The following is a 27,376-nucleotide window of genomic DNA, read 5'->3' as shown; positions in this document are numbered from 1 at the left end:
AAAGTACTTTTTTTTATTTTTAACTTTTTTGAGTGCAGTAGCTCATTGAGAGCCAAAAAAAATTGGGTGCGAAGAAGAAGAGCCCATGTTTTAAACATTTAAAGCTGGTAAACAGACTTTACTTTCACTTTTGGCTACTCTATTGACTAGCCCCGGGTTCTCACTCTCTCTTTATCTACTGAGAAGAGCAAAAATCCCCCTGCTCTTGTCACGGATTCCCCATTTACCTGGGAACTTACCGGTGCACCACCCTGACCGCAGAGAGTTCTGAGTCCTCGTTGGGGTTATGGCTGAGTTCCCCGTACGGGCCACCACGTGTCGCTACCGCCTCGACCAGCAAGGAAGACGCGACACTGGACTCTTCTCTCTGTAGTTTATTCAGGACCTTTGAGTAATCTTCTGACCCCAACCCTGGGGAGAATTCCCCACAGCCTTAAGTACCCACTGGGTAGCCAACGCTGATACGCCACGTGAGAACCACCAATAGGTTCAGGTGTGTGGAAGCAAGCCAGATACTTTGCCTTAGCCATATAAGGAGTTGTTTACCATGAGAGCACTCGCCATCAGGAAGGCGGAGGGCGGAAGCTGGTGCTATCTTCCAGGTGCGGCCTCTCACAGCTCTCTACAGGACATAATGATTTGTATAGCACATTGTTGCAATGGGTCCAATGTATCCCTATTTAAAGGTTGGTTTTGCCCATTGCCTCAACAAATTATACCAACATCAAATAAAATGGAAGCAGGGGTTATACCATGGGGGAGGGACATATAAAGCAACAAAGAAATAATCTTATAAATATGTTAGAAACAATTGCAAGGAAGAAAAAAAAACATTTCAATACTTATCTTGGGGTTCATTACACCTAACATGAACTTAACTTACATTTTCTGCTTGTCTCAAAAATATACTAGTTATTGCAAATAAAGGAAACCATGGGAACTATATTTTTGGACCTGGCTTGATTCACTTAATTTTTTCCAAGGCTTTCTACTTCCTATCAAATGGGGCAATGTCATTCTTTCTGATAGAGGCATAGAATTCCATTGTGTGTATCTACCACATTTTTTTAGATCCATTCATCTAATGAGGGGCATCTGGGTTGGTTCCATATCTTACCTATGGTAAATAATGTTGCAATAAACATAGTTGTGCTGGTAGTTTTAGTATGGTCTTGTTTGTGATCGTTTGGGTAAATGCCCAAAAGTGGGATTGCGGGGAAATAGGGGAGCTCTATGTGGAGTCTTTGGAGGAAACTCCATACTACTTTCCAAAGTGGTTGAACAAGTTTACACGCCCACCAACAATGCACTAAGATTCCTTTCTGTCCCCAGCTCTTCCAGTATCTGTTGTTATTAGAGTTCTTGATTATAGCCATTCTAACTGGGCTGAGGTTGTACCTCAATGTTGGGTTGATTTGAACTTCTTTTATAGCTAGAGAGTTTGAGCTTTTCTTCATATGTCTATTCGCCATCCTTCTTTCCTCTTCAGAGAAGTTTCCCTTTAAGTTTTAGCCCACTTATTTATTGGTCAGTTGTTTCTCTGAGGATTTGTTGTTGGGGTATTTAATTTTTTGAGTTCCAGGTATATTTTAGATATGAGACACTTGTCTGTTGTATGGCTAGTGAAGGTGTTCTCCCAAACCGTGGGCTTTCTATCGATCTTGCTAGCTATGTTCTTTGCCTTGCAGAAGCTCTGGAATTTCATGCAATCCCATTTGTCCAACCTTTCTTTGATTTGCTGTGTTTCTGGGTCTCTATTAAGAAAATTTCAGCCTGTGCCAAGGAGTTCTAAGTTTTCTCCTATTCCATCCTATAATGTTTTCAGAGTGTCTGCTTTGACTCTGAGGTCTTTGATCCATTTGGAGTGGTTTCTGGTGCAGGGTGATATATAAGGATCCAGCTTTAGTTATCTACAATTGATTAACCAATTTTGCCAGCACCATTTACTGAAGAGGCTGTTTTTCTTCCATTCTAATTATTTCGGTTTTTCATCGAAGATTAGATGGCTATATATCTGTAGATTCAATTCTATTCCATTGGACCTGAGGTCTGTTCTTGTGCCATTACCGAGTTGTTTTGATTACTAGCACAGTTTGAAATTTTGCATTGCTATTCCTCCACTTTTCTTTCTGTTAGTGATCTTTTATGCTATTCAGGGTCTTTTCTTGTTCCCTATGAATTTTTGGATTGTCTCTTCTATTCCTTGAAGAATGAAATAGGGATATTGTTAGGTATTGCATTGAATTTGTAGATATGCTCCTGTTAAAATGTTTTAACTCATCTTGTTTTAGTTTCGGCATGTCGATATTTGCTATGAAAAGGTCCATTTCTGCCAAGGTCTCAAACTTATTAGCATAGTTTTGATAAGTATTCCCTTTTACTTTTCTTAATCTTGGTTATTGCTCTGGTGATGTTTCCATTTTAATCTCTGAGTTTATTTATTTGGGTGAGTTTTCTTCTTTTTCTGATAAGATTTGCTAAGGGTCTTCCAAATGTGTTAATTTTTTCTAAGACCTAACTCTTTGTTTTGTTGATGCTCTCTATGGTTTTCTTGGATCCTAATTCAATTAATTCTGATTTAATTTTAATTATTTCTTTCCATCTCAATGATTAGGGTTTATCTTGCTGCTCTTTTTCAAGAAGGTTCAGATGTCTCATTAAATTTTTGGTTTTAGATCTCTCCAATTAGTTGATGTAGATACTCAAAGCTATAAACTCGCCTCTGCCTACTGCCTTTGCTCTGTCCCAGAAGAGCTGGTAATTTGTGTGCTCATTTTTGTTGAATATCGTGAACATTTGAATTTCCTTTCTAAACTCTTCCCTGAATCACTGGTGATTCAACAGTGTGTTGTTCAGCCTCCATATGTTACAGGACTTTCTTTGGTGGTTTTTGGTGTTGAGGTCTAATTTTTTTCCCTTGTGATGTGAGCGAATGTAAGGTACAACTTCAATGTTTCTGAATTTGGACATGAATGCTTTGTGACCTGAAATGTGGTCTATTTTGGAAAATATTCTATGTTCTGCAGAGAAAAACTTGTATTCTGATGCTGCTGGGTGAAATATTCAATAGGTGTCTGTTAAATCTAGTTGATATATGCTGTTGTTTAGATCAGCAGTTTTAGACTTGAGCTGAAGAGCTGAGGAACAGCGCCCAGGCCCAGAGTTCAGGCCCCACAACCGACCAAAAAAATCCCTCTGCCACATCTGCCTTGCTTGCTTTGACTTCCCTCATGTTGGCATACTAGGAGGCCAGCATAAGTTGAAGCTCCAGAAACCTTTTGGATAGGAAAAGAAACCAATGCATGAGAAGTGAGGGTGTTTTAGAACAGATTTGGAGCTGAACACAGCCAGGAGGGCTCATGGCTTCAGCCTCTGCTGTCTTTTGAATCGTTGCCCAGTTACCAGCTATAAGTTTTTGCTCCAAAATCAATGTGGCAAAGTCTGCAATTCTTATTGACTCATCCCCATACACAGACCTAGTTAGGCATCCAGAATGACTTAAAATATAGATTTCCTAAATCAGAGAAATCTGTACCAGAGTAAATGGGCAGAAAGAATTTAATTTAATCAGGTTCAATTCATTTTTATTTGCTTATAGTTTAACTGAGAGAACAATATCAAACTAACCAAGCTTTCACAAAATCAAAATATCCAAGCAACTACATTTTACAGGAAGTAAATATTCACAGCACTAATCCGAATTTCTGAAGAGGTGGTGCTCTCAGAAAATAAGGAATTAGGGTTCAGGACACATGTCAGACACATTTCACAACAGCATCAAAATTAAATTCATTACCACAGGTGGCAAATGTTGCTTACTCTCAGCATGTAAGTACATGCCATTTTTTTCTGGTCCTTACTAAAAAAGATGGAAGAGTTTGATTTCCCTTCTCAATTTCAATGTTCAAATTCACATTTTCTTCTAAGGGAGTCATTTATCTCACACACCTGACAATACAGAATATGTCTTCAAACCAGTGTCTTCTGGGCATCTGGGAGCAAAATAGGAAGAATAAAACAGGCTACAGGAAGCTTGATTGTTCAGGAACAAATCATGTTTGTACTTCTGCTTTTTCTATTTAATTGTGAAAATACCGTACAGAAACGTTACAATTACCTTAGCAAGGTAATTAGTACATTTCTTTTCAAGCATTGTTGCCATGAAAAGACGTGATGGCACAGCTAAGCTAATTTGGGAGTGCTTGTCCTTTCCAGCACCCAGGTGGGAAGATGGTTAGTTGGGAGGGGAGAAAGGTCTTAGAGTTTCAGAAAAAGGCAAAAGAATTGTGCATGGTTTTTCTTCTCAAAAAAAAAAAACCTTTAAATAAGATACATTATTCTCTTCACACACAAAAAAAAACCATACAGTAGTCCCCTTCACTGTAATTTCCCCTTCTGTAGTTAGTTACATGTGCTGAACTGTGCTCTGAAAAGATTACACGGTAAAACATCTCATATTTTGAAAGAAACCACATTCACATAATACCTTTTTTTGGGGGGTGGGGGGGTTCTTTTGGAGATAAAGTTTCACTGTATATCTCTTTGATTACTTTCCTGCCTAGGCTTCTGTTTCCTGGAATTACAGGTATGCACTTCCACATCCATTTCACATTACTTGATTTTTTTACAGTATATTGTTACAATTTTTCTATTTTTATTAGTTACTGTTATTATTGTCTTACTGTACCCAATTTATAACTGAAGCTTTATTGTAGCTATATTTGTCTGGGTAAAAGCATAAAATGGTCATCTTGGTATTTACAGTGTTGCTTCCAGAACTGATTGAGTATACTAAAATCAGCATAGGCTCTAATCCCATATAGAAAATAGTATAGTATGTCATACAAAGTAAGTTACACTTTAAATCACGTCAAGGTTATATATATTACCAACATACATGTAACAGTATGTAAATAGTTGCTCTTTTGAATGTTTGGGGAACAAGTTTTTTCCTGAATATTTTAAATTTCTGGTTGATTGAACACCTAGATGTGGAAATTCTGGATACTGAGGGTTAACTCCATAAAGTACTTCATTGATTATAGGTATCAACTTGAAATGTATATCCAGAGGCTAAACAGGAACTACTGTAAAGATCAAAATGAAACTTGAAACACTTATTTTGCCACAATTATTCATTAAATAAAATGTGGATAAACATGATTCTGTACCTTTTCCTCCTCCTCCTCCTCTTCCTCCTCCTCCTCCTCCTCTTCCTCCTCCTCTTCCTCCTCCTCCTCCTCCTCTTCCTCCTCCTCCTCCTCCTCCTCTTCCTCCTCCTCCTCTTGTTCTTCTTGTTCTTCTTGTTCTTCTTCTTGTTCTTCTTCTTGTTCTTCTTCTTGTTCTTCTTCTTGTTCTTGTTCTTCTTCTTCTTCTTGTTCTTGTTCTTGTTCTTGTTCTTGTTCTTGTTCTTCTTCTTCTTCTTCTTCTTTCTTCTTCTTCTTCTTCTTCTTCTTCTTCTTCTTCTTCTTCTTCTTCTTCTTCTTCTTCTTCTTCTTCTTCTTCTTCTTCTTCTTCTTCTTCTTCTTCTTCTTCTTCTTCTTCTTCTTCTTCTTGTTCTTGTTCTTGTTCTTGTTCTTGTTCTTCTTCTTGTTCTTCTTCTTGTTCTTCTTCTTCTTCTTCTTCTTCTTCTTCTTCTTCTTCTTCTTCTTCTTCTTCTTCTTCTTCTTCTTCTTCTTCTTCTTCTTGTTCTTCTTCTTCTTCTTCTTCTTCCTCTTCCTCCTCCTCCTCCTCCTCCTCCTCCTCCTCCTCCTCCTCCTCCTCCTCCTCCTCCTCCTCCTCCTCTTCTTCTTCTTCTTCCTCCTCCTCTTCTTCTTCATGCTGAAGTTCCAGCACAGGGCATTGCATATGCTAGGCTTGGTCACTTACACAGTTGTACATCCCAACCCTCTAGAGCTTCTAAAAAGCTAGTTTGAGCATTTCACAATGTTTAATAATCAACACAAATTTTCATTTTCCTTTCTAGGCTCCCGAGCAGGGAAAAGTGGGATGGGGGAATAAATGGGATAGTCACTAGGGAAAATTTTGCTGATTATCATATTTTTGTTCATATGCCATTTAAAAATATATCACCATATAATTTAAATCATGTTTTTATTATTTCTTCATAGGAACGAAGATCAACTAATTTTTTTTTATGTATAAAGTTCACAATGCTGTCTCTATAAGAATCTTTTAAAAAATTCTTTTGACATGACTTCTACAATCTCCAAAGAGGTAAAACTTAAGTCTATATATTAAATATTCTAATCGTCATATTAAATAATTAAGAAGGGCAAATCAATAGAAACAATGAAAACTATGTCAAAGATAATGAACAGGACAATTACCGATCAAACAAATGCTTATCATCTTTGAGAACAACAGTCTGAGAATGTGCAGAATTACTGACAGGACAATGTTTGAATTAAAAGGAAAGTGGAAAACCCTTAAAATATTGAAAGAAAAAGATGCGCCAATATGTCATGCCTGTAATCCTAGATGCTCAGGACGCTCATTAATGGCAAAAGAAAAGCAAGAATAAACTAGATAACATCAGATGAACAACTTTAATAATTCAAAGGCCACTATAACAGAAGTGAAAATATATCCAACAGATACAGGGCACATATTTGTTAATACTACAATGATCCTGTGTCTTAAGTATTTTTATATCTTATAATTCTCTCTCCATATATATTTTTGGGGGTCCAGTCATGGGGTTTGAACTCTGTGCCTGGATGCTGTCCATCAGCTCTTCAGCTCAACGCTAGTGCTCTACCACTTGAGCCATAGCGCTACTTGTGGATTTTTTCTTTTCGCTTATGTGGTGCTGAGGAATTGAACTCAGGGCCTCAAGCATGCAAGGTAAGCACTCTACCACTGAGCCACCTTCCCAGCCCTAATTCTATATATTTCTGAATAGTATATTTCTTTTTTTTAATTGTGGAAATACTGTACAGAGATCTTACAATTACATGAGCAAAGTAATGAGTACATTTTTTATCAAGCATTTTTGCATCGTCCTCTGTCTCCCTTTCACATCCATTCTCATCCCCCCACCACGTGTCCCCCTATCTTCCCCCCAGGCCAAAGTTGTAAAGTTAATTTTTCAACATAACGACTTGTATAGCTCATTGTTGCTATGGGTCCATCTGTATCCCTATTTAAACTATTAGTTTCTTCCCTTCCCCTCCACAAATTATACCAACATCAAATACAGTGAAAACAGGGGTTATATTGTGGGGATCGGACATACAAACTAACAAAGAAATCATCTTATGAATGTTAGAAACAATCACAAGAAAGAGAGAAAAAACATTTGAATACTTATATTGGGGTTCATTTCACCTAATATCAACTTATCTGACCGTTTCTGCTTGTCTCACAAATATACCTTATTGCAAATAAGGGAAACCATGAGACCTATGTTTCATTGGGCCTGGCTTACTTCACTTAAATAAATTTTTCCAAGTCTTTCCATTTCCTAATAAATGGGGCAATGTCATTCTTTCTGATAGAGGCATAGAATTCCATTGTGTATATATACCACAGTTTCTTAATCCATTCATCTACTGAGGGGCATCTGGGTTGCTACCATATCTTATCTATGATAAATAATGCTGCAATAAACATTGTCGTGCTGGTAGCTTTAAAATAATCATGTTTGTATCATTCAGGTAAATGCTCAAAAGTGGGATTGCTGGGAAATAGCGGAGCTCTATGTGGAGTCTTTTGAGGAATCTCCATACTATATTCCAATGTGGTTGAACAAGTTTACACACCCACCAACAATGCACTAGGGTTCCATTCTGCTCACATATCATACAGAATCTGTTGTTAGAGTTCTTGATTGTAGCCATACTCACTGGGGTGAGGTGGAATCTGAATGTTGTTTTGATTTGCATTTCTTTTATAGCTAGGGAGGTTGAGCATTCCTTCATGTGTCTATTGGCCATTCTTCTTTCCTCTTCAGAGAAGTTTCTCTTTAAGTCTTTAGCCCACTTACTTATTGGGCAGTTGTTTCTGTGAAGATTTGTTGTTAAGGGATTTAATTTTTTGAGTTTCAGGTATATTTTAGATATGGGACCCTTGTCCATTGTATGGCTAGTGAAGATCTTCTCCTAATTCTTGGGCTTTCTATTGAAATTGCTAGCTTCATCCTTTGCCAATCAGAAACTCTGCAATTTCATGCAATCCCATTTGTCCAAACTTTCTTTGATTTGTTGTGCTTCTGGGTCTCTTTAAAGAAAAATTTGACCTGTGCCAAGGAGACTTAGAGTTTCTCCAATTCCATTCTGTAATGTTTTCAGAATGTCTGCTTGGACTACAGGTCTTTGATCCATTTGGAGTTGATACTGGTGGAGGGTGATATATAAGGATCTAGCTTTAGTTTTCTACAAGTAGTTAAACAATTTGGCCATCACCATTTCCTGAAGAGGCTGTCTTTCTTCCATTTTAATTTTTTAGCTCCCTTATCGCAGTTTAGATGGCTATAGGTCTATAGGTTCATTTCTGCATTTTCAATTATATTCCTTTGTTCCTGAAGTCTGTTCGTGTGTCAGTATCAAGCTGTTTTGATTACTGGGGTGTTGGAGTAGAGTTTGAAATTTGGTATTCATTTTCCTCCAGCACTTTTTTTTCTGCTTTTGATGATTTTTGCTATTCGGGGTCTTTTATTGTTCCGAATGAATTTTTGGAATGCCTCTTCTACTTCCTTCAAGAATGAGGTTGGAATATTGATAGGGGTCACATTGAAGTTGTAGATAGCCTTTGCAAGTATTGCCATTTTCACGATGTTGATCCTTCCAATCCAGGAGCATGGGAGGTTTTTCCACTTTCTAATTTCTGTTTTGATTTCCTTTTTTAGATTTTTAAAGTTTTCATCAGCCAGGCACTGATTGCTCGTGCCTGTAATCCTAGCTACTCAGGAGGCTGTGATCTGAGGATCATGGTTAAAAGCTAGCCAGGGCAGGAATGTCTGTGAGACTCTTATCTCCAATAAACCACTAGAAAACCGGAAGTGGTGCTGTGCCTCAAGTGATAGAGCTCTCGCCTGGTGCTGAAGAGCCATGGGACAGCACCCAGGCCCACAGTTCAAGACCCGTGACTGACAAAAAATAAAAAAGTTTCATCATAAAGATTCTTCACTTTTTGCTTAATTCCTAGGCTTTTTATTGGGGGGGGTTATCATAGATGGAGTTGTTTTCCTTGTTTGAGCCACACTTTTCTCATTGTTGGATTAGAGAAAAGCCATTGTCTTTTAGGGTTAATTTTATAACTGGCTACTTTGCCAAGTTTTGAATCATTATGAGTAATTTGGGAGTGGAGTCCATGGGATACTTTAAATACAAGATCATGACATCTGCAAAGAGGGAGAGTTTTACTTCATCTTTCCCTATTTGGATCGATTTTATGTTTGCATCTTGTCTTATTGTTGTAGCTTGGCATTCTAATACTAAATTGAAAAAAAGTGGAGAGAGTGGACATCCTTGTCCTCTTCTTTTTTTATTGTGAAAATACCGTACACAGGGGTTACAATTACATGGGCAAAACAATGAATACATTTCTTATCAAGAATTGTAGCATCCTCCTTTGTTTTTTTTCCCCATCCCTTCACATCCTCCCCCCGCGTCCACCCAATCCTCCCCCTGCTCACCAAAGTTGTAAATTTTGTTTTTGACATAACGACTTGTACATCTAATTGTTGTAATGCAATGGGTCCACCTGTATCCCTATTTAAATTATTTGATTTTCCCCTTCCCTCCACAAATTATAACATCATCAAATACAGTGAAAGCAGGGGTTATACTGTCGGGTAGGGACATACAAAGCAACCAAGAAATAATCTTGCAAATGTGTTAGAAATAATCGAATAAAAGAAAAAAAACACTTGAATACATATCTTAGGATTCATTTCCCTAACATTAAATTATCTGATCTTTTATGCTTTACTCAGACATACACCAGATATTGCTAATAAGGTAAACAATGGGACCTATGTTTTGTGGGGGCCTGGCTTACTCACTTAATATAATTTTTTTTCCAAGCCCTTCCATTTCCTAACAAATGGGGCAATGTCATTCTTTCTGATGGAGGCATAGAATTCCATTGTGTATATATACCACATTTTCTTGATCCATTCATCTACTGAGAGGCAACTGGGTTGGTTCCGTATCTTACCTGTAGTAAATAATGCTGCAATAAACATAGTCGTGATGGTAACTTTGGACTTGTTTGTGAACATTTGGTTAATGATGCACAGGCCGTAATTTTCTTAATAGAGACCCAGAAACACAACAGATCAAAAAAATGTTGGATAAATGGAATTGCATGAAATTGCAGAGCTTCTGCATGGCAAAGATCATAGCTAGCAAGATCAATAGAAAGACCACGAATTGGGAGATGATCTTCACTAGCCATACAACGGACAAGGGTCTCATATCTAAAATATACCTGGAACTCAAAAAAAAATAAATCCCCCAACAACAAATCTTCAAAGAAACAGCTGCCTAATAAGTAAGTGGGCTAAAGACTTAAAGAGAAACTTCTCTGAAGAGGAAAGAAGGATGGCCAATAGACACATGAAGAAATGCTCAACCTCCCTAGCCATGAAAAAATGCAACTCAAAACAACATTGAGATACCACCTCACTCCAGTTAGAATGGCTAAAATCAAGACCTCTAATAACAACAAATGCTGGAAGGGATGTGGATAGAAGGGAACCTTACTGCAATGTTGGTGGGAGTGTAAACTTTTTCAACCACTTTGGAAAGTAGTATGGAATTTCCTGAAAAGGCTCCACATAGAGCTCCCCTATGAACCAGCAATCCGTTGTCCCCTTCTTGATTTAAGAGGAAATGGCTTTAGGTTTTCACCATTAAGTATAATGATAGCTGTAGGTTTGTCATATAAAGCCTTTATTCTATTGAGGAATGATCCCTGGATTCCTAATTTTTCCAGAGCCTTCATCATAAAGGGTTTGTTGGATGTTGTCAAATGCTTTTTCTCAAACAATTGAGATAACCATGTGGTTCTTATTCGTTTTCTTGTTGTTGCGATATATTAATTGATTTGTGTATATTGAACCAACTTTGCATCCCTGAAATCAATCCTGTTTGATTGTGGTGTATTCTTTTTTGGATGAATTGTTGAAGTCGATTGACCAAAATTTTGTTGAGAAGTTTTGCATCAATGTTCATCAAAGAAATGTGTTTAAAGTTCTCTTTTTTTATGATTCCCTGCCTGGTTTGGGGGATGAGGGTTTTGATGGCCTCATTGAATAAGTTCTGTAGTGCACGTTCTCTTTCAATTACATTGAAGAGTTGGAATAGTATTGGTGTGAGCTCTGCTTTGAAGGCCTTGTAGAATTCTGATGTAAATCTTTCTGGTCTTGGGCTTTTTTTAGATGGGACTTCTCTTATTGCTGTTTCTATCTCAATGTTTGATATGTGCCTGTTAAAATGGTTTAACTCATCTTGCTTTAGTTTCGGCATGTCAATATTTGCTATGAAAAGGTCGATTTCTGTCAAGTTCTCAAACTTACTAGCATAGTTTTGAGAAGTATTCCCTTTTAATGTTCTGAATCCTGGTTGTTTCTCTGGTGATGTTTCCATTCTCATCTCTGAGTTTATTTATTTGGGTGAGTTTTTTTTCTTTTTCTGATAAGATTTGTTAAGGATCTGTCAATTTTGTTAATTTTTTCAAAGAATCAACTCTTGGTATTGTTGATTCCATTTTTTTTGGTTCTAATTCATTTAATTCTGATTTAATTTTAATTATTTCTTTCCATCTACTGCGTTGGCATTTATCTTGCTGTTCTTTTTCAAGGAGGTTCAGATGTGTCATTAAATTGTTGGCTTCATATCTCTCCAACTTGCCTCTGAGTACTGCCTTTTCTGTGTCCCAGAGGAGCTGGTAATTTGTGTGTTCGTTTTGTTGAAGATCATGAACACTTGAATTTCCTTTCTAATCTCTTATGCGACTTACTCGTGATTCAACAGTATGTTGCTCAGCATCCATGTGTTACAGGACTTTCTTTGGTGGTTTTGGCTTTGGATTCTAATTTTATTTCCTGTGGTCTGAGAGAATGCAAGGCATAATTTCAATGAATTTGGACTTTTGTTTTGTGACCTAAAATGTGGTCAGTTTTTGAAAATATTCTATGTGCTGCTGTTGAAAATATTCTATGTGCTGATACTGCTGGGTGAAATATTCTTTAGATGTCTTTTAAATCTAGTTAATCCTTGCAGTTGTTTAGATCTGCAGTTTGTTGAGTTTTTGCTGAGTTGATCTATGTACTGTGGATAGTGGTGTGTTAAAGTTCCCAACAATTAATGTCTTTGGATCTATGTGAGCTTTAAGGGAAGTATTGTTTCTTGGATAAATTTGTGTGCTCCGTTGTTTGGCAAATAGATATTTAGAATTGTAATATCCTCCTAAAGGAGCATACCCTTAATTAATATGTAGCGACCTTCTTTTTCTCTTCTCACTAATTTTAATTTGAAGCCTTTTTTATCTGATATTAGGATTGCAACTCCCACCTGTATATGGGGGACATTTGCTTGGTATATTTTGTTCCAGTCTTTCACTTTCAAAATATGTTTGTTTTTATGGGCAAGGTGTGACTCCTGAAGGCAGCAGATAGAAGGATTTTGCTTTTTAATCCAACTAGACAGTCTATGTCGCTTAATTGGAAAGTTAAGTCCTGTAATGTTGAGAGATGGGACTGAGAAGTATTTTTTTATTTGGAAAATGCCATACAGATCGTTTACAATTACATGGACAAGATAATGAGTACATTTCTTATCAAGCATTGTTACCTCCTCCTTTGTTTCCCCTTCCCATCCCTTCCCTTACCCCCATTACCTAATCCCCTCCCCCCACCAAAGTTGTAAAGTTCATTTTTCAGCATAACGACTTGTACATTTCATTGTTGCAATGGTTCCACCTGTATTCCTATTTAAACGATTAGTTTTTTCCCTTCCCCTGTACAAATTATACTAACATCAAATACAGTGAAATCTGAGTTATTTTTGTTATGTTAAAAAACGAACTTTACAACTTTGGCCCGGGAATGGGGGAGGGAGGGTGTGGGGATCAGTGTATGGGGAGATGAAAGGGATTGAAGGGGAAACAAAGGAGGAGGCAACAATGCTTGAAAAGAAATATACTCAATACCTTGCCATTGTAATTGCAACTCCTTGGTACGGTATTTTCACAATAAAAAAAACTTCAAAAAATATTTATCCCTTAATATAATTCAAATACCAATCAAGAGTAATTTTATATAATCATTACAATTGTCATTTTATTACTATCATAAAACAGAATAAAATACCAGTCCCAATTATTACCTACATATCATTAGTCTTAATTCCTAATCATTATCTAAATATCTTAAACAATCTAAATAGTCATGTCTTTAATATAGACATAAATATTCTATCCTTTTTACTTAACATTTTCCAGGGGCATATATTCATGTTTCATTTTTTAAATTTTTTATTTTATTTTTATTTTTTGTGAACATACTGTGCAGAGAGGTTACAATTACATGGGCAAGATAATGAGTACATTTCTTATCAAACATTGCAGCTTCCTCCTTTGTTTACCCTTCACATCCCTTCCTAGCCTTCCCTCACCCCCCCCACTCAATTCTCCCCCCCCACCAAAATTGTAAAGTTCGTTTTCCATATGACAACTTGTACTTCTCTTTGTTGCAAGGGGCCACCTGGATCCTTAAACGACTTGTTTTTCCCCATCTCCTCCACAATTTATACCGACATCAAATATAGTGAAAGCAGGGGTTATACTGTGGGGGAGGGACATATAAAGCAACAAAGAAATAATCTAATAAATGCGTTAGAAACAAATGCATGAAAGAAAAAAAAACATTTAAATACATATCTAAGGGTTCATTTTCCTTGCATCACACTAAATCTACCAGCACAACTATGTTTATTGCAGCATTATTTACCATAGCTAAGATATGGAACCAACCCAGATACCCCTCAGTAGATGAATGGATCAAGAAAATGTGGTATATATACACAATGGAATTCTAAGCCTCCATCAGAAAGAATGACATTCCCCCATTTATTAGGAAATGGAAAGGCTTAGAAAAATTATAATAAGTGAAGTAAGCCACACCCAAAGTAACATGGGTCCCATTGTTTCCCTTATTTGCAATATCTAGTATATGTATGAGTCAAGCAGAAAAGGTCAGATAATATATTCATGTTTCTAAGAAATGTTCACAGCAGTTAAAAATACTTTTGTGAAATTAATGTGATTCATGTTGTTGTTTGTAAGGCCTGGACATTGTCCCTAAGCCTTTTTGTGCTCATGGCCAGCACTGTAGTACTTGAAGCAAAGGGCTAATTGCTGTTTTTGAGTGGTTAATTGGAGACAAGAATCTAACATGAACTTTTCTGTCGGGGCTAGATGTGAAAACAGCTGCTAGATCTCAGCAGCCAGAGGAGCTAGAATTATAGGTGTGAGTTACTGGCACTTGGTTTGATGATTTTTTTAATTTTAATTATGTTTGAAGATGTTTGTTTCACTCTAATGCACACAATTCTATACATAAATATATATATATATATATATATATATATATATACATATGTATGATGACAAATTCCCTCTAAAAATGTATAAATTTCCACACATAACATTTATACACACACACACATACACACACACACACACACACACACACACACAAACACACACATATTTCTGAATATATAGGCTCCCTCAAAAACTTTTATGCTACTATTTTTTACCCTTTTCATGTCAAAGATATATAGTCTATTTTTCCAAAATTTTTCTAGAGTAAAGTGACTAATATTTCAATAGAAAGTAGAATATATTATTTTCAAGGTAATTTTAGATATACACATGATCTTGTAGTAATATTTATAGTATATTACTTGAAAAAGTTGTGTTCAAACCCTTAAATATTTGTGTGTAATGACAGGGAGAGAGGAAGTTAATTCATACTGGTTAGGAATGTGCAATACTTCAAAAATCGGTTCAATAATTTGTTATAAGCACATAGTCAAGCTACCTGATATGGCTTAGTTTTTTTATTTCTTTATTTATTCAAAATTTTAACATGAATGCATGCACAGTGGTAATATTAAAATTATTAATCAAAATACAAATAATACAAAATCATAGACACATACCAGGCTTTCAATAATTAGCACTTATTATGCTAATAATAATTTTGTTGAAGATGATGGTGACCAGAGTGACCCTGATAATGACAATGTTATGATTGAAAAGGAAAAATTTTTAGACATCTTTGAAGCTAGATTTCCCACATTGAATACATAATAATAAACAGAGTTGGATTACATACAATAAGAATAACAAGAGGAGAGTTTCAATATCAAGAAATAAAATCACATAATCAGGTGAGGCAGTAAATCCATATGTGATTTTTGCAGTCTCTCTAATGTCTATTCACTCTTCTTGTTGGTATTGTTTGCTTATAAATAAAATCGTTTATTTCCACATGTTTATTATCCCACATAGATAAAATATAATAATCTGAGTGCTTTGTTATCAAATGTTCTTGTTTTTTCTAGCCTTGGGAACTTAGGAGAAACCCTTTCACCACCCACATAGCCAGTTGCTTAGTTATATATCCTTAGAAGGTAACAACACATACCTCAAGCATGCTTCACTCAGTAGGCAGAAATCCTTATTCAGTTTTAGTTTCTTTCCAGTTCACTGAAGAAAATCTATGTATAAATTTATGAAGAACACTTGGCAACACATACAGCAATAAGAAAATTTTGATGGACTAAGATTAGTTTTCAACCTAGTGTGATTAGTTCAAGTAACATTCTCATCTAGATACTATTCAATAACGAATGTTTTCCAGTGATATGTTGAGTATGTTCTTCAATGCAACTGTAGACACATGACCCAATTTACATAATACCACTTACATATCTGTAGTTGCCTTCAAAGGACACAGCCCTTAGAGCCAGGAGGTAAAATATATTTTTATTTCTGCATGAAACAATTTGTGACTTTATACCAACAAACTGAATTTGACTCTTTCCTTATTTGTAAACTAGGGTGGAAAATGTAAGGACTCGTCACTTTTCCTTTTTCTTGCTCTAGGAGTAAGCAAATGTATTCTTCAATATTTCTGGTAGATTACATCCATTTATAGATGAGAAATGTAAGGCCAACAGTCAATGTAGTGAGTAAATAATGATACTAGAATTTGTGTCTGAGCTCTTCCCTCTGCATACTTACAAGGAGCAGTAATTTGTTGATGGAGAGGACCAATATGTAAAGACAATGGGGAAAAAACATACTTTGTAAATAGCTGTTTAAGACTAGGTGACCAGTGATGAGTACATGAAACAGACTTGTGTCAGGGGCATAAAAAGGAGTACATAGAAATCATATTAGTGCTGGGCGCCAGTGGCTCATGTCTGTAATCCTATCTACTCAGGAGGCTGAGATCTGAGGATCACGGTTCAAAGCCCGCCAGGGCAGAAAAGTCCATGAGACTCTGATCTCCAATGAAAACCACTAGAAAACTCGAAAATAATGCTGTAGCTCAAGAGGTAGAGTGCTCTCCTTGAGCTGAAGAGCACAGGGACAGCACACAGGCCCAGAGTTCCAGCTCCATGACCAACCAAAAAAAAGAGAAAGAAATCAAATTAGTAACAGAAACTAAGAAAATCTTGATCGTTCATCTTATATAATGGGTGGAGTAGAAGGGTAAGAAGAAATCTAAAGGGTTCTACATCTATGACCAGGCAAATGTGTTAGTGATATTCTTGGCGATAAGGATTACAGGTGAAAATGATGGATTTAGGGGAAAAAACTCTCTGATAATTCTAAAGTTTATATTAAACAGATGCAAAGATAGGTCTGTTTAGATATCATCAAAATATCCATGACCATGAATATGAAAAAGAATGATAAAATTGGGGACATTATTAAAAGGAAGAGGAAAAGAAAAGTTATGACATAAGTGTAGCATTGTGAGCACCAATGTGGACAAGATTGGAAGAAAGAGATAAGGAAACAAGAAAGTAATAAAAACAGATTTACAGAAGTGAAGAAAGGAAAGAATTTGCAGGAAGAAAAGGTCAAAACTGTTACAGAGACATTGAAGGAAATATGCTATTTGGTTTTGAAAACTAAAAGGACATAGACAAGTTTTTTTTTTTTTTTTTTTTTTTTAGGGGCAGGGGGTCCGGTCATGGGACCTGAACTCTGGGCCTGGGCACTGTTCCTCAGCTCTTCAGCTCAAGGCTAGTGATCTAACACTTGAGTCACAGCGCCACTACCGGTTTTTTCTTTTTTGCTTATGTGGTGCTGAGAAATCGAACCCAGGGCCTTAGGCATGCAAGGGAAGTACTCTACCACTGAGCCAACTTCCTAGCCTGATAGACAAGTTCAATAAGAACAGTGTTTTGGTGAACTGGTAGAGATGTAACTCATATTGATGAAATTTTGTGATATGAATGTGAAGCCATAAAATTCCAGATCCATGAATTCAACAAATCCTGTTGATTTTAAATGTTAGGAACAAATGCTTTTATCCTGACCTTAGAAGTATTATACAGATGTAACTGTCATGAACTTTACTTAGATATATTCTGTGAATATTTTTGAAGACTGTTTAACCAGGAGATTATGGTTGAACTATAGCACAGACAAGCCTAATTTGCCCTACAGTTCCAATGAGTGATCCATGTATCTACATCAGTTTGGAATTTTATTGAAATATTCTTAGCTATGTTTGGTTATCTTTTCAGACTATTCATTATAAACATAGGACAATACCACCAAGTAAAGTTTGAACATTCAGTTTTACTGATGTTACTGAACACTCTGCAAATTGATTCTTCTTTAGAATAGAAAATGCCTCAATAGCCATTAATATGTCATAACTGTCATATACTCTATTTAAATATAATTCTTGTTAGGGATATCTCCATGCTGAAATAACCCTCTCAATGAACCTGCCACAAATTCTTATATGTAGGAAGTGCTCTTATAAACTTCAAGCTTTTATTGAATGGAAGAGTTCAGACATTACCCTCACCACAACGACTAAATGCCTAAAAAGATAAGACATTTTGTTTTACTACCTTTCTTTTATTTTCTGATACACATATGCATTTAGGGAAGGATTCTGATGTAACAATAATACAATGGTGACTTGTAATAACACAACATCTAGGATCTAGTGTTAATTCAGTTACTTACTAATTAGCTCCAAAGTGTGTGGATATTTTTATTTCTCCTGGGTAAACTAATGAGCTCCAAGAAAATATCCCTAAGGAGCCTTTCAATTCAGATATCACTGTTTGTCTCAAAATGCCTTAAATTCTACACCCTCTAATGTGGGCATAGAGTTATACTGTGGAACTTTTCTCCTCAGAGAGTGAGTACTACCCTATTGGTTAACATGGACAAAGTACCTTCATACATAGACTGGGTGTTTGCAAACAAGAAGTGGTATTTGAACAATGTTTTTAGCAGTTTGCACAGAAGAAATGGAAATAGAGCAACTGTGAAATCAAAAGGAACATGCAAAAAGACAAAGGTACAAAGTAGAATGTGCCAAGGAAATGCTGATGTGCAATTTCAAATAATGTGCTCAGGTGTGAGGGTGTGTTCAAAGTATAGCATCAGAGAATATACTTGGATATCTTGAGAAAAAAACTGCATTAAACTATTCTGGGATTATCATACAAGTACAAACTCGTTACACTGACTCTCTAATCAGTCACAACATCATTAATTTAGGGAGTATTTTCCAAGAGCATACTGAGAAAAAGAGGACTCATCACAATTATTGTTCAGGTTGATGTAACGACAATCACATAAAGTTTCTTAGAAGTCTTCATATATTTTGGAGCATTAAAGTGGTAAAAACCCAAGTAAATATTTTGCATGTATCTAAATTAAGTGGGACATATTATATTGGTGTCTCTTTAACTTGGATGTTATATTGTACTCTAAGTTGGGACAATGATCTGCTTTCAGTTATTTTCTTCTCTTCCCCTTCTTTTGCCCTTCCACTTAATGAGACATACTTGAGCTTGCATTTTTAAATCGTTCAAAATTATATGAATTTCTCCATACTTCTCGCAGCCTCCTATATCTTTCTCAAGGGAATATCTTTTCACTACCATTTTTTATCCCATATGATATTGGATATCTTCTTGACTAATTCAGTGCAAGATACACATTAGACTCATACATATATCTCAACACTTGTACCACCATAAAATCCTATCTTACTTAGAAATCATGATTTCAGTATGTCTGGGGAGGGGACATCTGTCATTTTTGAATGACCATAATTGTTACTTACATGCAAGCATGTTTTAAACCAATATGCCTCTCAGTAGATGAATGAATAGGCATGTCCATTGCGGTGCTGTGGGCTGTGGCATGGACGAGGAAGAAAAATGGTTGGCTACCCTTTGTTATTAATCCTGGGCCCCGGGGCTGGCCTGACGGAGAGTTTCCCTGCATAGGATAAGTATTTTTATAGTTATCCTTTATTGTCTATTTTTGGTCTACACACTCTTGCCTAGTGCTTTCCTTTTTTACATTTAGGGCAAATTCCTGTTCCTCTCTTGTTAACATCAGTAGCGTTTTTACAATTCTTCTTTATATGTCCCATTTGACCACATCCAAAACATTTTAGATTAGCGGGTTTGGTTTGTAAAGCATGCAAGGTAGTGGGCATAGTTTCAGCACAAACAACTGCATAAGCCGGGATTCAGATGTAATGTCTTTACACGCCCTTAAATATGTATTTACATCCCCAGATTCTTTAATAGGCAATAGGGCTCGTCTACAGTCCTCATTAACATTCTCACAAGCCAACATGCCCAGTAGTTGTTGCTGTGCAGCCTCTCCCACAACAGTAAGTTCCAAGGTCAGTTTCAATCATGATAAAAATTCAACATAGGGTTTATTAAGTTTTTGAATTACTTTTGTCCAGGAGCCATAATGCTCTCCTACCAGCCGAATCCTCTCCCATGCCTCAATACCTATGTCTCGTAACTACTCATGGATCTCTTCAGGAGAGTTCACTTGCATATTAGCAACTGCATATTTTTCTGTTCTACTCAACATGGGAAAGGTTATGACCTATAGGCGCGGATTATTGCTCTGTGCATTTTGTCTAGTCCTTTCTGTACATAACTCAGTAAACCACATTTGCCATTGTAGGTATTAATTAGGCTCTACAAAGCAACTTTCAATCCTCGAGAGCAAAATTATTGTAATGTCGGGCAAGCCCATTAAACAATTCCTTACCATAATGAGACTGAGGACCATACAACGTCACTGCCTTCTTAAGTTTACCAATATCATTGACAACAACACCTTCATATTTGACTGGTTGAGCTAAATCATTCATAGGGGCTGATCAAATTACAGGATAAGAAAAAATATGCATTTCATCATCAAACTCACTGTCTAAGCCTTCTGTTTTGTGAGGGAGTGACACGGTAAAAATTGCTTCGGCCAGCAGAGGAGCAGAAGGCTGTTTTACTTTCACTTTCTCAGATTCTCTTTCACTCTGCTAATTTCTAACTCCATATGTTTTAATCTTGATAAAATCAATTCCATTTGCTCAGACATTCTATTTACGCTTTCAGATTGTTCTTTTTCAGGCTTCTTTACTTCTTGTTTTTTCTGTTAATTGTGATGCATCCTTATCTATTACGTCCTTAACCTCAGAGTCCAATTGTAAATCTACAATAGAAGGGGTGGCCTCTTTTCTCATTTAAAGCTTTAAAAAGGGTATGTAAAATAGCCCAAATGGACCAAAATCTAACGGGAATCCTTTCCCCTTCTCAAACAGCTCTTTCTACATTATATTTTACTCATTTCCAATTATCAACATCTAATGTCCCTTCAACGGGGAACCAAGGATTCCATTCCCTAACTACATTAATACACATTTCTATGTCAAAAGAAGAAATAGTTATACCATAAGCAGCAAGTAAATGTTTTAGCATATGTAAGTACGGAGTAGACTTAACTTGTCCCATCACCCTGTAATTAAAAAAGTACTTACCTGTATATACCTTCCTGAATTCAACACTTCAGGGTCCCTGTTTGGGTGCCAGTTGGCAACGTCTAAGGCATTGGGGTCCCTGGGTAAGGGTCACAAAATCACCAGGATACAGGGGATACAGAGTGCAAACAGCAATTGCCACTGCATGCTGTGCTTTATTGCTAGTGGGTATTTAAAGACAAGCAAGTATTATATTTGCCAAGATTTAGTCAGGAAATATTCACACAAAGAATTTCAACAGATACAATTTTGCTTAAACTATGAGACAATGTCTTTGTATATTTTTATCTAAACTATTTTAGAGCAAGTTCAAACCACTTCCCTGTACTCAGGAAAATGCTTGACTAGCTGTTCCTCTATGCTTATGTAAGCAGAAGAGCTACTTCCTCAGCTCCCAGGAACCTGACAGGAGCTTTGAGATAGGGAGAGAGAACATATTCCCTCTCTAACTTGGCATGCCAAGAGCTTTCCACATACACAAATACAGTCCTCAGATAATCCTGAGGCCGGAGCCTGCATCATTCTGCCCCTCCAACACAGACCATGAGGTTTCACACAGATTGTCTCACCAACTCTTCTATTGATTTAAGCAAAACAAAGCAAAGCAAAGCATACAAAATAGACTTTATGGTTAATTAAGCTGCTATTAAAAATTCTAGGCAGAACTATACTGTTAAATGATGAGTTAGTAAATATGGTTTGTAGATACTTATCTCACATGTGTCACAAAAATAACCATGGATTCATAACTAGAAACTCTGAAGTGTACAGTATATTAATTAGGTGAGTTTCATTCGGTACCCAATGAAGAGAACACCACACGGTATTCATTCAGGTAAAGTAGTTTATTTACTGAACTGCTGCCAATGCCATATATGGTGGAAAGCCATGTAAAAAAATGGGGGACCCAACCTGGGAGAAGTATGTATCTATGTAAAGGACCAGATGAGGTGTGGCAGTTTGAGGGAAACTCTGGCGACACTGGATCTGGATGTGACTTCAAGTTCTGGAACTCACCTCTGGTCAGATGGAAAGTGTGACCAGAGGCTGACCAGGTTGTGACTTAACAGGATGGTGAGGTGGCTAACTCCAGGTGTGCCAGATACTAGGCAACACATGAAGGGTTGAAACTTAGCCAAGAAGTGTGAAGGTGTCTGAATAGGGTCTGCATGGCCTGGGGCAGACCTAACACCAAATACAGGTAGTACCTCTGACATATGACTCCTGACTCCAAACAATTCATTCTCAATCATTTTCTTTCTTTCTTTCTTTCTTTCTTTTCTTTCTTTCTTTCTTTCTTTCTTTCTTTCTTTCTTTCTTTCTTTCTTTCTTTCTTTCTTTCTTTCTTTCTTTCTATCTTTCTTTCTTTCTATCTTTCTTTCTTTCTTTCTTCCTTCCTTCCTTCCTTCCTTCCTTCCTTCCTTTCTTCCTTCCTTTCTTTCTTTCTTTCTTTCTTTCTTTCTTTCTTTCTTTCTTTCTTTCTTTCTTTCTTTCTTTCTTTCTTTCTTTCTATCTTTCTTTCTTTCCTTCTTTCCATCTTTCCTTCTTTCCTTCTTTCTTTCTTTCTTTCTTTCTTTCTTTCTTTCTTTCTTTCTTCCTTCCTTCCTTCCTTCCTTCCTTCCTTCCTTTCTTTTCTCCCTTCCCCTCTCTCACTTTTATTTTTTTGGTCGGTCATGGGGTTTGAACTGTGGGCTTGGGCACTGTCCCTCAGCTCTTGAGCTCAAGGTGAGCTCTCTACTGCTTGAGCCACAGCGCCACTTCTGGTTTTTGCGTGGTTTATTGGAGATAAGGGTTTCACGGACTTTCCTGCCCAGGCTGGCTTTGAATCGCAATCCTCAGATCTCAGCCTTCTGAGTAGCTAGGACTACAGGTGTGAGCCACCAGTGCCCAGCTCTCTCTCTCTATCTCTCCCCTCTTTCACTCACCCTCCCTCTCTTCCCTACTTCAGTATTCTCAACTCTCAAATAATGAACACTTGCTGAGTTGAACTCACAGGCTGGGAGAGCAGCTTAATTGGCATATGTGAAATTTATTTAATGTTTCCTTACACCTCTACCACAGGTCACTGGAATCAAATAATGAACACTCAGCAGCATAGCATCTTAAGCCATTTGTAGGAGGAAAGCAAGCATGCTCACTGCCTTCTGTGAGGTCGACCCTAGGAAGGTGGGGCAGACTCCTCCCTCATCTTGCTAAAACTCAGCCCAGTTTCTGCATCAGTAGAGGTTACTGCCTACAAGTGTCCCAGTTACCCAAGTGACACAAGTACTAGGCAGAGGCTTAGCCTCTTGTGGTTCTGAGATTAATGGCATGATTCAACATGATCCACTAGTTTGTTGTGATTGGGACTTCTAGAATTTTTGGTTAGACTATGTTCAAATTGTGATCTATTTATTTCTGATTGCTAACCATGATTATAGATGTGAACCAGCACATCAGACCATTCAAAGTTCTTTATCCCACATGGAAGACGTGAAGTTTATATTACCAAATGACATACAAGTTGACAGACATAAAAGTAAGTCCTTAATTCTGGTCAAGATGTGTTATTAATGTGAAACAAAATTACTTAGCAAAATATCTGACTACTGTGATTATACTTTCAAACTTACCCTAAACTTTAATATCAAATCACCTATATTAGCCAATGATTCGCTCAAATTACCTGTAATCATTTATGTCTGTCCTATCTTCTAGAAGTATGGAGAACTGGAGCTCACACAATTAACTAAAGTGGTAGAATTTGAGAGGATCACAGTTCTAAATCAGTCTAGGAAGGAAAGTATCAGCCATATCAACCTACTAGGTGGGTATATTGGAATGCAATCATGATCCCTGATTTTGGGGCTTGGTGTAAAAATTGCTACTCTATGAGTAAAGTAAATTAAACAAGAAAGGATTGGTGGAGTGACTCCAGTGGTGGAATACTTGTCTGGCAAACACAACATCAAAACTCAAATCAACTTACTAAAGATAAAATAAGAAAAGGAAAAAAAGAACAACTCATACTGAGCATGCGTTCAATGTAAAGATTTACACTACATTATTGTAGTTATTAATACCATCATTTCTAGGAGCACACACATTTTGTGTGAAGACTAAATGAAAAAAATGACACCCTATATATAAAGCTTTGGTAAAACACGAGTCTAACTCACAATGGTGAACACTTAAGATTGCATGTGCAGTGGTGTTGCAGGGATGTTAAGGTTTATGGAAGTCCATGAACTTGACATGATGAAATTACCTAACCATACATAACCATACAATTAACTGGACAGATACAGTTGATATATATATTACACACACATGTATGTATATATTAAGTGACATATAAATAAAATGAAAAATTTATAAGGAATAGAGCTAGATGCCATGTCTGACTCAAGCAGAAAAGGTCAGATAAGTTGGTGTTAGGGAAATGAACTCTAAGGTATGTATTCAAAAATTTTACTTTCATTCCATTTTTTCTAGTACATTTATAAGTTTAATTCTTTGTTGCTTTTTATGTCCCTCCCCCATGATATAATCCCTGCTTTCACTATATTTTATGTTGTTATAATTTATGGAGGGGAAGGGAAAGAAAATCATTTAAATAGGGATTACAGGTGGACCCATTGCAACAATGAGACGTACAAGTCCTATGTCTAAAATGAACTTTACAACTTTGTTAGCGGGAGGTGGAGGGTCGGGTAGGCTGATGGGGAGAGGATGGGATGGGAAGGGGAATAAAAGGAGGAGGCTACAATGCTTGATAAGATATGTACTCATTATCTTGCCCATGTAATTTTAACCCCTCTGTACAGTATTTTCACTATAAAAATATGAAGAAAAAGAATCAGCTGCTGTGGACTAAAAGTTTGCGATAATCCTTCTAAATTAATGACTGCACATGTTGTTACATGTCTACCATCCCAACTCCAGAGGACCAGGGCTGGTGAAGGATACCTGTCACAGATAGGAAGACCTCGAATAGCCCAGCAAGAGCTTATATTGAGGCTCTGTTTCAGAAATTCCCAAGACAGAAAGGTGGCTCCTCAGAGCCAGTGAGAGGACACAAGTCGTGGGTCATGGGGCCCTCAGAGGGGTGTCTGACCCGGGGTAGGGGTGGTTTGGGGGCAGCCACTCACCTGTGCTGCTGGGAGAATTTGCTTTAGGATGCTCCAGGTCGAGCGAGCAGTGATGGCAGTGGCATTGCAGACACATGGCCTCAGAGCAAAGAACCTGGGCCAGGGAGCAGGTTGGGGCTCTATGCGGCCTGGCAAGGTGCCATTGCCTGATGTTTGAAATTCCGCACCTTGGGAAGGAGGGAAAGAAGCCAGGGTGAGGGCAGGCATCTCAATTTCCTTCTATATTCCAAAGTTGCCTGGAGTCTCTTCCTCACCACTCAGCCATCTCTACCTTCCTTAATTGCTGGTAGTGGTGTAAACTAACAGAAGGAATCCTGGTGCTACCAGGCAGCATGGAATGTGGGCGTGACCACCATTCTTGTATCTCATTGGTCAGAAAGAACTATGAAAGAATGGGGGTGTGGCCAGAATCCTGTGATGCAAGCAGCATGGGCACAGTCAAGAAATAGCAGCTCCCCCAGCCCTTTTCTCAGGGAACAATGTCCAATTCAGTTGGATACAAGAGGGTGACCTCATTTAGCTGGATGGTTTCACAGATTGTTGTGTATGTCTGTTTGTTCCCATTCCCAGTCCTTGTACTCAGGATATGTGCACAGTCTGTGAGCTGCTTTTGATCAAGGTTGGCCTTCCACACTAGAGCCACAGTGATTCTGGCTTTGTTGGCACTGAAGTTGGACTTCTTGCCTAGGGTGTCTTCGACTATGATCCTCCCATCACAGCCTTGTAAGTATCAAGGAGGACTGCTGAGAGCCACTGGTGCCTGCCTAATCATTGGTCTTGTTGATGTTCTTGGACAGACTGGTGAGTTCCCTATCCTCGGGTTTAAGTGGTGGGAGCTGTAGCCCACAGTTGGAATCTTCGTCCTGCCACCTCCAAATGGAAGGAGATCCTAAGCAACATATTCCTGTCCATATGATTACCAATGGAATATGATGAATGTCATGATTGAAAGAGCAGTTCTTGAATGATTCTAGGATAAAATTATACACAATTATGTTATAGGACACTGATCGATGTTAGTTAATATTTTATGAGGCATTTAAACAATCACATTAATAAAATGGAGGAATAATGAAATACCTTAGAATTACTATGCTATTACATACTATAAAGGTGCCATTTTTCTGCCAAGACTGAGACTGGAACTGGTCTTGTTAACTCTGTTGCACTGTGTGGGAAGGGGAAACTGGACTCCTAGAAGTCAAGAAATTCATGTCTATTCTTTAGGCCTGAAATAGATCCCCACCACTAGAAAACATCTTATTCATGTACAATTTACATATATGATTTATATTTATATACATATGTTGACTCCATATTGCATTCAGTGCAGTTATTTTATTTTTTGTTTTATTCATGTATTGACCATTTATTTTGACTATTATGCACATAAAACATTGATTACATTGATTACATAAGATAGAGGTCTGCATATGTATTCCACTTCATACCTGACACCCAGGACTTTCACAGAAAAGGAAAACGTGTGTCACCATCAAGTTCTTACTCCACAATTCATTTTTGGGGAGTGCTGGCATCTGACCTCATGGCCTACAAGCCTACAAGGCCCAATTCATGAATGGTTGAGTGTCAGCACACCATCCTGGGGCAAATTGAGCTGACAGGCTGTTGCCAGGACCTGAGCTCAAGCCCCAGGGGTTAAAAAAATAAGAACAGATTGACATGCAGATGGAAGTATGCTAAAAAATATGTGTTTTTACAGAGTATCGGAGATGTCTATACATTATTCAGTTATATAGACTATATTCTTACCAATTCCTGGATATTAGTCATGCGTCCATGTAATTAGTGTTATTGTTTTCATCCTTATACTATTAATGAAATCAATCAGTGTCCTGAAATTATTGTGTTCCTGTAAGTAATAATATTCATTTTATGCTTCATAAATATTAAATAAAATCAATTAGCTTCCTGAAATGTTGCTGTCTAATTTTATAGGAGCATCATTCTTGATCAACTCATCGAACCTTGACATTGATAATATTCCATTGTACTTCCTATGGATGGGAACCATTTTCTTAGTATCTCCTGCCATTGGTTGGTGTTAGGAGGGGGATTCAAAATCAGGGCCTATGTTGCCATGTGGGCCTATGGCTTCCCAGCTAGTCTGCCAGCCTTCAGCATTGCAAGGTGAAGTACCCTTTGCAAGTGTCAT

General features: G+C 37.3%; 1 long non-coding RNA gene across 1 annotated transcript; it reads right to left on the bottom strand.

Moving 5' to 3' along the window:
- Nucleotides 1-573: 573 nt before the first annotated feature.
- LOC138825145 (uncharacterized) lies at nt 574-25,511 on the bottom strand. Its single transcript, XR_011371355.1, has 3 exons — nt 25,201-25,511; nt 15,662-15,734; nt 574-622 (listed from the first exon to the last, which is right to left on the bottom strand). It is a non-coding gene; the product is annotated as an uncharacterized lncRNA (long non-coding RNA).
- Nucleotides 25,512-27,376: the final 1,865 nt, after the last annotated feature.

This window comes from Dipodomys merriami, unplaced genomic scaffold (assembly GCF_024711535.1).
Source record: "Dipodomys merriami isolate MVZ:Mamm:240054 unplaced genomic scaffold, mDipMer1.0.p SCAF_135, whole genome shotgun sequence".
NCBI classification, from domain to species: Eukaryota; Metazoa; Chordata; class Mammalia; order Rodentia; family Heteromyidae; genus Dipodomys; species Dipodomys merriami.
This window is presented reverse-complemented; position numbering and strand designations above follow the sequence as displayed.